Source organism: Engystomops pustulosus, chromosome 2, assembly GCF_040894005.1.
Source record: "Engystomops pustulosus chromosome 2, aEngPut4.maternal, whole genome shotgun sequence".
NCBI classification, from domain to species: domain Eukaryota; kingdom Metazoa; phylum Chordata; class Amphibia; order Anura; family Leptodactylidae; genus Engystomops; species Engystomops pustulosus.
The window spans coordinates 32,734,844-32,744,177 of record NC_092412.1 but is presented as its reverse complement, the minus strand read 5'-3'; positions in this window follow the sequence as shown (position 1 = coordinate 32,744,177).

Here is a 9,334-nt window from a genome sequence, read left to right as displayed (position 1 = left end):
TCTTACACACTCGATTTGCCTAAGCGTGGATAAGGTCCAGTTTTTTTTTCTCAAAATGATATAAAGACAGAAAACTATAAATTTAGTAAAGGAGAAAGTAGATGTACTGTATCTTGACACAAAGTCAACTTTATTGACGATACATACTGTAGACAACATGATTGCCACACAAAAAAGGGCCACACAAGGGCTGATGTGTTTCCTTAGTCGTAGCATGACGTTTGGTACCTTTGTGACCATGCTGACCCAAAGAACAAGCTTAACAGAGCTATAGATAGCAAACAGAAAAATGGTGCAATTACGTTCTTTGATGAATTACACTGCATTTGAACCAGTTTCCCAGTGCACTGGACAGAATATTATATCTATTATAATATTGGGGTATGCTTTGAAATTACTGTTATTGGACAAATCTTTACATGTTTGATTCGTGGGTATACAAGAGAAGGTATACTAAGCAGTGAGAGGCTGACCCTTGAGATAGACTTGGGACAGACTTCATTGTGTGTACCACCGGCAAATCTTTCAGTCTCTGGCCGGCTGCACAATGTTTCAAGCTACTGCGCATGTGCAAGGCTTGCGGACATCCAGGTGACATCTGCTGTGTTTGCAGGCGGTACAAGGAATTAATTTTTGTGAAGAGGGCGTGCAGAATTTAGTAGCGGATTGAAACAGGAAGCGCTCCACTGATGTAGTTCTAAGAGCCTCTGGCTCAGAGGCGCATTAGTATTTATCAAGTTGTTTCTTCAGTGTATCAGACGTTGATGAAGATAAGAAAAACCAGTTAACTTCTAAGGTAATGAGCATTACATTGCTGAGAGTCTACCACCAGTAAATCTGGAGGTAGATGTCCTTCAAACCTTTTTTGACTATTTTTTTTTTTGTCCCGGGATGGTCTAGCTGTGGCAGGGTACCACCAGGTTGTTCCACAGGTGCGACTAGTCCGCGGTGGTGGTCAAGGTACCTTAGCAGAAGACTCGTGGTCAGGTCTAGGCACAGGGTGGTTAGGGCAAGCGGCAGAGATGCAACGTCAAAGTCCAATCTGGGGTCAGCAACGGGAGGTCCAGTCAGATGGGAACGGGAACACGGGATACAGGAACAAAGGAACGCAGGACACGGGATATCAGGAGCAGGAACTCGGGAATATCGCTGGGTAGCTTTTTCTAAGGCTGTGAGGCACATAGATCCTTCAGGAAGGGAGGTGCCGGAATATAAGGTGGAGGTGTTCAGCCAGCGCACTAATGAGCGGTGTGCCGACCCTTTAAATTTCTGATAGCCGGCATGCGCGCGCCCTAGGCAGCCCGAGCCGGGAAGGGTAAGTCCGGCGCAGCGGACGGAGCGGGGGATGCACAGAGGAACACAGGTGCGCCCGTGACAGTGCTGTTGTTCTGCCGGCAAGCAGGGACTAAGGCCTACAACCCGCAACCCAGTCAGATGCGACTAACTCACATTGTGTGCTTCCCTTAATGTCCAGCCCAAATGCCCAGAGCCTGGAACTAAACTCGATTCGGATATTCCGGTAAGCACACAATGTTTGATGCAAGTCAGTCGCATCAGACTCGCTTTTGGGTCTTAGGCTTAAGAATTCTGTACTTTCCTTAGAAGTGATTAAAACACTGGTCATGCTTGACCACTACTGCACCGTTCAGTCAGGAGACTTGAGGATAGTATTACTTTATTACTTATTTTTGGACACTCCCATCTACCCAGAGGTTTCAACCATACAAGTTCTAGTACATTTGATTTATAATACATGATCTGGTTATGATCAGTCACTCACTACATAAATCCTATATGTACAGGATGTCATTGATGTAACTAAAATTCAGGACCCAGACCCAGAAATATCTATAAAAGCATACGTATTTAATTTTGTATGTCATATATTTTTGGTGTCGCCTCAGGACAAAACGTTGGTTTTCTTAGTGTGTAAATGAGGTGCAGATGTGTAAAGGAGGTAATTGGAAACAATGCTGTATGTATCTATGGATGTCAGGGTCCTGCTCAGCATGTGACTGGAGTATATACACGACCTCATGTCCTGTACTTCACATTTACTAATGTTTTTCTATTTAATTATATCACAACTTCCCACTTAAGACTGATACATTAACACAAAACTTGGCCAGAGAAACAGGTATTTCTGCCAATACGGCTATGGATAATATAGATAAATGGGAAAGGGTAAGGGTCAAGTAAGATGTTAACCAAAGCACTCTTCCTGTGTTAAACACGGCCTCAAATAACACCGACAGTAAAATTGTGGTTCCTTGTAATATCTCATCTATTTATTTGGGTCTGTTCCTCTTTTTATCTTGCATTTTTATTTTTTTAAACTTCTGGATTGCATATGTGTGCTGTAGTGTCGCACAGATTTTTTTGTAGGTTTTTTTAAATAATTTTTTTGTTTCCTCTGTTTTTTACTGTTGTAGAAACAATAGAAGAAAGAAAAAAAAATAGAAAACAAATCATAAAATATTTTCTCTTTTGCTACCTGGCTTTAATAAGTTTCGTAATAAATTTCATCTTAACATCACAAGTTGATCTATGCCTTCATCCCAAGGTGTTTAGGTGTGATCTGCAAAAGTGTAACGCACTGCACAACACCTTTTACATATATTTATTCAATTGCAGGGTGTGGGAATTTTGAGAACACCGAAGAATCAGCTCCACAGTATGAGCTCAACCAAAGAAGAAGTCTGCCTCTACCGAGAGGAGAAAAGCAACAGCAAATAGTAACCATACCTGCAACTGGTCTATAAGGCGCACCTTTTGATATAAGGCGCACCTATAGTCCGAAAAATACGGTATATCCAGCACGTGAAGCAGTGCCAATGGCGATACCTACTCGGATTACAGGAGTAGTAATCATTAGTTCAGGAAAGAAAGGGGATCACAGAACATCCTCTAAAACATAATCATCCAGTCTTCTTAAAAACATCACAGGTTAGTCAGTATCAGGCTTAGGCGTTTCGAGTGGTGGAATGCTCTTAACGACCTGCCCCTTTTTTGTTTTTATCATTTGCATTTTTTACCTCCCCCCCCCCCCCCACCATGTTCAAAACACTATAACTTTTTTATTTTTACACGTAAAGAACTCTGATGGCTTGTTTTCTGCGTAACAAATTTCACTGCATAGTTACAGTATTTATTATTCCATGCCATGCACTGGGAAGCAGGAAAAAAATTCCAGATGCAGTGATACTGTGAAAATGGTGAGAAACGCATTTGTGACATTTTCTTGTGGGCTTGGATTTTACAGCTTTCACTGTGCGCCCCAAAGGACATGTCTACTTTATTCTTTGGGTCGGTGCGATCAAGTATAGTTTTTATAATGTTTTCTTAGATTTACAAAAATTAAAACCTCATGTACAAAATTTTTTTTTTTAGATTTTGCCATCATTTGGCGCCAATGATTTTTTTATACTTTGGTGTACAGAGCTCTGGGTGGTGTCACTTTTTTGCGACTTTTGATTATGTTTTCTGCCACCATTTTTTGGACTGTATGACCTTTTTATCACTTTTTATTGATTTTTTTATATTTTTCAAAACTGTGAAAAAGTGCCATTTTCAAATTTGGGCGCTATTATCCGATACAGGGTTAAACGCTGTGCAAAACCGTTATTACGGTATATTTTGATAGATCAGGCATTTTTGGACGCTGAAATACTTAATGCGTTTATGATTTTTACTGTTTGTTTATATTATATCAGTTCTAGGGAGGGGGTGGGTGATTTGAATGCTTAGTTTCTTTATTATAATTTTTTTAAAACTTTTATTTTTACGTTTACTATTTTTCAGACTACTTAGGGTACTTTAACTCTAGGCTGTCTGATCGATCCTATCATATACTGCCATACTACAGTATGGCAGTTTATGGGGATTTTCCTCCTCATTCATTACAATGTGCAATTAGCACATTGTAATGAATGGGCTAAAACGAGACAGCCTCGGGTCTTCGGAAGATCGGAGGCTGTCATGGAGACGGATCGCCGCTCCCCGATGATGTCACGGGGAGCGACGATCCATGGCAAGATGGGGGAGCATTGCTGGCGGCGATTGTCGTGACTCGCGGTCAGTTCTAGCACCGGGGGTGTTACCGTTAAGCCTTTGCTGCAATATGCAGCAAAGACTTGCCAGCTATGGAGAGGGCTTGGCCGTACTAGTACGGCGCACGTCGGGAAGAGGTTAAAGTCTTTCTTTTCTCCTGTTAGAAATGGATCCCAGTTCTTCTAATCCTGGACCAAGACAAAAACGCAGGTCATACAAAGCTGGTTTCAAACTTAGGGTTGTATCCAGATCAGAAGAAAGCAATAACAGTATTGCAAGCAGGGAATTTTGTATTGACGAAAAACAAGTGAGGGAGTGGCGGAAAATGAAAGCAAAAAAAGCTTGGTGTAGTTTAACAAATCCACATGGGGCTCTAGTGACTGAATTGCATAAATGAGCAATGGAGTGGCGTCCAAATGGTTACTGTGTAACTGTGGCAAGTTTAGGAGAAAAAACTATTTTACTCAGAACCACAGGAAATGAAAAAAAAAAATTCACAGTTGTTCTGTCATGTTTGGCTAATGGAACAAAGCTGCGGCCTGTCATTTTTAAAACAAAGACCTTGCCTAAAAAGGTTAACCACCACGATTTACAGCACGTGCACATATTAAAGTTTGGATGGATGAAGATGGCACAAAAAAATGGCTTGCAGAAATTTGGAATGAACGACCAGGAGCAGCCTTTAGGAAAACACCATCATTGCTAGTTTGGGATATGTTCAGAGCCCACACGTGTGATGACATAAAAAAACTGGCAAAGTCTTCTCAAGTTGCTTTGGCCGCTATTCCAGGTGGGCTTTCATCTGAATGTATGAATGTCATCTGGACAAGCCCAACTTAATAGTTGGAAATCTGATGAAGCCTGACATAGAACTAATAGCAAAGTGGGTTTGTGATGCATGGGAAGATATTCCTGAGGACATGGTGCAAAGTGCTTTCAAGAAATGTGGCATTCGTAATGCTATGGATGGCAGAGAAGACAGCGCATTGTATGAGAATGACATCAGTGATGGTGATGACTGAACTCAGTGATGATGACAATGTCTATGCAGATATCCTCACACCAGCGAATGCTGAAGCTCTGTTTACAGATACAGATGATGAAGAGGAATCCAGTTTTGAAGGACTTTAACTCTTGTGTTTTAGCTTGGTTGCTGAGTTATTGTTGATAATTGTTTTTGTTGACCAGCTTAGAGCTGGTTTATTGTTTTTCTTTGAAATAAATATTCAAAAACACTTATCCTACTCATGTCTGTAATTTTCCCACCATTGGCTTATACTCGAGCCAATACGTTTTTACAGTTTTTTGTGGTAAAAGTGGATCCCTGCCTTGTATTTCGGTCGGCTTATACTTGAGTATAAACGGTAATACATATTTCTGCAGAGTACATGGAGTTTTGTCTTAGGGCTCTAAAACAACAAAGCTTTGAGACATCAGAACTTTGTCCTGACTGTACCTCCTTTTTGTGATACTAGGGTCTTACATTCAGACGTTAATTAGCAAACCAGTAAATAAAGGTAAGTGACACTTTTCTAAATTGTCAATTTATTAGGGAGAAAAAGTCTAAACTTAAACAGGATGCATGGGCAATCACATAAATGTCCCAAATAAATGTAGCAAATCAATAATGGGCAAAATAAGATGTTGTATGGTATATGAGTAATGAAATCACCCTCTAACACCCTCTAGCACTAGCTGCAAGAGATGTAGGTAGTACACAAAGAACAGAAGGTAAAAAAAACTAAATCAGGTCTTTTTAGCACCTCCAAAATAAAATGTTACTTGAGGGTCTTTCTTTTCCACATATCAAGTTAGGAAAGGGCCTAACTTGCTGATCGGTGGAGGTCTTAGAGATCATGTGAATGGGGAGTCACATGTACCCCCGTCGGATCACTCAACCCTGCCCTAGATTAGAGGAGCGGCCGGGCAGTCATGGCCAAGCTGCCCCGTTCATCTCTATGGAGCTGATGTATATTGCCGAGTGCCATACTGTGGAGATTGACCCTTTAATTGTCAATCTGTAATTCCCTGGAGTTGGACCATTGAAAAATTCACAGTCCAGAGTGTCACGCTAAGGGACTAGTGGGATTGGTAACCTAATAGACCCCCAACTCAGGGTTAAGCGAGTTATTCCGGCTCTATCTACACTTGGCATCTTCTATAGAAACTCCTGTTTCATCCGGCTGCAAGGTGCTGAATTTCAACTAAAGTCTCTTTCTTCTTTAACAAGTAGCATCATTTAGTGGCGGGAATATGTGCAATATGTTCTTACCTAGCAGAAAGAGTTAATATTAGTGATGTTTGTCATTGTTTGCAACATTTTGTATTCTCTCTTGCAGAACTCAGGTTGTCATTGGTTGGTAATCTTGAAATACCCACAACAGAACGTTTATAAATTTAGGCTCTGCCTAGACTTTGGGGTTGTTGTTCTTTTAATATCTGTCTAGTGAGCTCTGTTCGTTCATTGCTTCTTAGGCAGCAGAGCCCAATGTCTCCTATTGCCAGCCCACTTGATGCTAAGGCCAAGGCTGAGTTACTCTTAAATACTCCTAAATTCCTGCTCCACAGGAATCAGAACAAACAACTATCCACAGCCAATCAGTCCATTGTGTTGACTATCTGCCAGCAAGGATTGTTATCAACCAGTTGCTACGGCTGTTCTGGACTGTTTGCCAATAAAGAACTGTGAGTTTTGGCAAGATTCCTGTTGCTCAGTGTGATTCCTGGCCTTCCGCTAACATCACAGGCCTCCCCTTCACTATCTGCCTTAGGACCCATTACCACACACACACCGGGGATGCGCCAGGGGGATCCCATATCTTTCAAATTCCTGTTGTTCTTTATAGGCGTAGATAAGGCCTTTTCTTATGGACCAAGCCACTGTGACACATTCTGGCGCTAGACCTAAACTACAGGTAGCCACTCCGATCCCTGCATCCAGCTGTGCAACTACAAAGCAACAATTTACTCCAGAAAACTTCTTCTGCACAACAACCTAGCAGCAGTAAGCAAGCCTCAATGCTGCAACTGCCGGAAGGATCCTGCAAGCCTCTGAGCAGCGCACATGTTTACAAGAGACGCAGTTCCCTCAGACAACATGTTTTTTTTTCAAGACTGCTACCAGCTGGTATTACTGGTGTGAGGGGAAACATTCTGGTGGCGGGTTTTCTTTAACCCCTGTGGACACCAGGTGTCACCGTCTGAACCAGCACCTTTACCTTCCTACGGAGGCAATCCTGAAGGAGCACCTTTGGGAAAGCCTCAAAGAGCAGAGACGCCGGAAGAGCAAGGCCCAACCCTATCTGGCGGGCCGTTCCATGGCAGGTGCGGTATGGTTTTGCCAGTGAGGACCACTCCAGCCTGGAGTTCATTCCCCGACGTGGCCAAGAATCTGAATTTTACTATGAATATAGAGATAGTGAATCCAACAATGAAGGTGAGTATACATTGTAGCAATAGTTTCATGCATCTTTATATAACTGCTCTTTTTCAGGGCTGAAAATATTACTGCATAGGTTAAAATCCACTACAGAACCACCAAGAAGCAGTTTTTTATTATCATTAGTGGAACACCCAAAGCTGCTCTGGTAGGTAGGTTACCAGCAGGGATAAAGGCCAACTCCTTCATCCCAGAACTCCTGACCATCAGGAGAGAGCAACCGGCTGAATCATTAAACAGAGTGGCCCAGATCAAGTCATTAAGTCATCTCTGCAAAGAGGAAGAGTTTGCTGGACACCATGTACCGAAATGGAGAAGCTATCACTGGGCTTCAAAATAAGGCAACTTCTCTAATTGTGTAAACACGCACCTATATAGGCCAGTGGATGGCAATGTGTAGCGGGTAAAATGTGACATAAACTTGTATAAGCAGCCAATTTTGAATAACTTGTGCATGTGTTAATGTTCATAAAAGTCTCAAACGTCCCCTCTGTGTTTTAAAGTAATATTTGGTAATGATAATGTAACTGGGCATTCAGCATCACATCCATGGTCACAGTGTTTGGCATTTGGATGGCAACCTGGCTAGAATTTGTTCTGTTTCTTCTCTAGTGTCTCCGAATAACCAATAAATAGCCAATAAAATTTTTAAATCCATTCTGAATTACAGACAAGATTTTAGGCTACATACTTTACAAAAGTTTGATATGAGCTTATTTATTTCCCATGTTAATTTGTCCAAGATGTAAAATACTTTTTTTTTGCAACTCACTTCACAGGTGTTCTAGAAATATTTAATCTGTTTGAACACAAGGCTGCCCAGGTGCTATCTGCCACTAAAAACCTAATATGATGAAAGTTTACAGAAGAGCCATAAAAAGTGGCACGATGTTTGTCGCCGCTGTGAAATAAAGCTGGTAAAAATTTACAACAAAACTCAAGGATACTGAGGCCAGGTCAATCCATTATATCCTATTTCAGACACAGAAGAATTCATTTAATGCACATTCCATTATGAACAAATCGAGGGGATATGCAAGTTGGCTATTTTGAATGTACAAGTTGGAAAAGGTCAGATTTTATTTCAAGGTGCTTGGTTGTTGTTTTCAACCTTTGTTTTAAGTACATTCATCTGTATCGGCCACTGAAAACCTAATATGGCAGAAAATATTAGATTCCATTAACACATGGTGTAGAAAGATGCGGCTGACAGGAGATCCGTGAAATGTGGCATGATTTTCGTCAACACTATAAAGTAAAGCTGGTAAAAACTGTCAAAGAAAACAAGGAACTGAGGCTAAGGCTACATTCACACAAACATATTAATTCTTCAGTCCTGTATTTCTGTTCGGTATGGCACTGTATGCATATAAAATACGGTGGGCTGCCAAATAATGACAAATTAGCTTACCCAATGCCAAATTTGGTCCCAAAATTGGACTCCATTTTGTTTTTTTCTGAGAGCGAGGTTAGACTCCATTGCTGCTTTTGGCTGTGGTTTCTCGTGTTTATAGCTCTTGCGATGTCGTACAATCCTACAGATAATCTGCTCTACAGATAAACGACTAGGCCCTTGTGATGCTTCTCCGAAGGCGTTCTACAATGCCAGGGTAGCCGAAGCGGACTAGATGGTTTTTTGTTCATTGTCGCTGAGTGTCCTAGGATGGAGTCACTTTAGGAACCTGTATGCTGACATGAACAGCTCATTGTGTCACAGCGACACTGCGGTAAGTTTTTTCCCCCAATTACGGTATATACATTTTTGAATTTCAAGTTGTAATGTTTTTCCAATAATACTCTTCTTTCTAGCATTATTTAGATTTCCTGCAAAGTGATATGGTAGCG